This window comes from Penaeus japonicus, unplaced genomic scaffold (genome assembly GCF_977035675.1).
Source record: "Penaeus japonicus unplaced genomic scaffold, GWHDUDI00000001_assembly GWHDUDI00000009, whole genome shotgun sequence".
Taxonomy (NCBI): domain Eukaryota; kingdom Metazoa; phylum Arthropoda; class Malacostraca; order Decapoda; family Penaeidae; genus Penaeus; species Penaeus japonicus.
Genome location: NW_028234411.1, coordinates 29733347 through 29735846, shown reverse-complemented (window position 1 = coordinate 29735846; position 2500 = coordinate 29733347). Strand labels below are relative to the sequence as shown.

At 38.6% G+C, this 2500-nt stretch overlaps 1 protein-coding gene across 4 annotated transcripts in view; it reads right to left on the bottom strand.

Moving 5' to 3' along the window:
* Positions 1–2500, bottom strand: part of Tsp74F (Tetraspanin 74F) — a 124578-nt gene that overhangs the window by 48187 nt on the left and 73891 nt on the right. For 3 of the 4 annotated variants that reach the window (XM_043020641.2, XM_043020642.2, XM_086539923.1), the window contains one exon: positions 521–559. The exons of the other annotated variant lie outside the window; for it this stretch is intronic. The gene's annotated coding sequence lies outside the window, so the exon portion shown is untranslated. The remainder of the gene's footprint in view (positions 1–520; positions 560–2500) is intronic. 4 annotated transcript variants of the gene reach the window in all.

Genomic DNA, 2500 nt, shown 5'->3' with positions numbered 1-2500 from the left:
GTGTGTGTGTGTGTGTATGTGCGTGTACGCGCTTCTCTTATTCTAGCTTCCTATTTCTTATTCAATTTTTTCCATGAAGCCATAAAATTTCTTTTCACAACACAGTTTCTTTTAACCTTCATTAAAATCCAAATATTCACGAGATACAAAGAGTAACAGCAATAAAAGGTGGAGTAAAAAAAGAGAGAAAAAAAAGACGTTATTGCTATATTTTGGACCACCTGTTTTGTTATATTCCTATGAATTGCCTTAAGGGAATGTGGAAAAGGATGGAGGAGGAAGAGGAGGAGGCGGAGAGAGAAGAGAAAAGGGAGGGGAAGGAACATGAGGAGGAGGAGGAGGAGGGAGGAGTAAGAGGAGGAAGAGAATGACAATAATAATAATAATAATGACAATAACATCATGAGAACAATACCAACACTAATAATAATAACTATGCTACTATTACAACTACTAATAAAAGAATTGGGAGTTGAAAAAGCTTAAACATAATATACATAATCTTATCTTAAAAGCTTACATTTTTCTATCACTCCCTCTCCGACGTATGGCCTGTATTCTGAAACGAAAAATAAAGTTAATTAAATAAAGAAAAAATATTTCTTAGGAATTCTTGCATATCTAATAATTACCCTTATTAACATTATGTTATTGCTACGATCATTATCAACATCATCATCATTACCATTATTGTTGTTATTCATCATATTTTTTTAAACATTACCATTCATATTTTTCTATCACCATTAATTTCATCACGTTCACATTATTACAAACATCATCATCATTATCATCATGAGCATCTTCATGGTTATCATCATCGTTACCCTGAACATTATCGGGTTCAATAAGATTTCCTTCTTCCGTGAGTGAGTGCGAGGACGAATGATATGCGAGAGAAACAGACGATAAATAAAAAGAGAAGAAAAAAGAAAAAGAAAAAAAAAACATACATACTCCTGAGGTGTCACCCCCTCCCTCTCCCCCCTCCCCTTCTCCTCGCCGAACCCATCAGGGTCATTGAGTTACTTCTCGTTCGCAATTTCTCTTTTTTTCTCTCCTCTTGCTCTCTTTTATTCTCTCTTTGTCTCTGTCTCTCTCTCTCTCTCTCTCTCTCTCTCTCTCTCTCTCTCTCTCTCTCTCTCTCTCTCTCTCTCTCTCTCTCTCTTTCTATCTATCTCTCTCCCTTTCCTTTCGCACCCATATCTTTCTCTCCCTCTCCCGCTTACTCGCCCTCCCTTCCCGTCTCTTCCCTTTCCCATCATGCCTCCATCTCCCTCCCATTTCCCTCCTCCACCTGCCCCCCCTCCCCATCACTCTCTCCCAACTCCCCAAACCCCATCTCCCCCTCGTACCTTCCTCCCATCCCTCTCCCCCTCTCTCCCTACCCACAGACACCCCTCCCTCCTACCTCCTCCCCCCTCCCAAAAACATAAACTAAATACGAGGGCGTTTTTAATGGTTTCTCGAAGAATTGCCTAAGGCGATTTTTTGTCCCCCCTCACCCCCTCACCCCCTCACCCCCTAACCCCCTCACGATAGCTTTGGTTTTCTGTGTCTATTTCTTTGTTGGTGTTATAAATGTTCTGGTTATTGTAGGTGTTGTTTTTATTATCTGTATTGATGCAATAGTTATGATGAGTGTTATGCAATGATTATGATGAATGTTATTGTCGTTGTTTGCAGTAATTATCGGTATCATTATCATTATTCTTTATGTTATTTTCATTTTTCATACTTTTTGCCATCATCGCCAGTATCATGACTGTTATCATCAGGACCATCTTTACTATCATTGATGTTCTCTTTATTGTACTTTACTCCTATATAAATATATATATATGTATATATATATATATATATATATATATATATATACATACATATGTATATATATATTTATACATATATATATATATATTTATATATATATATATATATATATATATATATATATATATATATATATATGTATGCATACACACTCACACACACAAACACACACACACACGATACATACGATATGCCAACTAAAGCATACATACTTACGTATGCATACCGTATATCGATATGTGCATATCAACACTATACAAAGTCTCAACAATATCAGAAGTACGCTCCCTCAACAAAGACCCCAATGATATTTACACTATAATCCTACAGCCATCCTACCCTCACCCCTCACCCCCACTTGGACCCAGATCCCCCTCTCTCAATCCTACCGCCCCTCCTACCTCCTATTCAACCCCCCACCCCCCCCAACCCCTAGACCCAACGCCCTCCGCACTATACTCTGGACAGACGCTCTTACGTCGTACATGCACACTAGCATTATATATTTATCAGTCATTGATTAGCTTTTGGTCGCCTCTTTCTGCTACTTTCTGCGGCGTGCGTTGGGTGTGAAGGAACTCGGGGTGGGGGGGGGGGGTAGGGGGGCTTATTACGCTTATTGTTAATGTTGATTTCAATTTTATCAATATCATCACTATTGGCATTA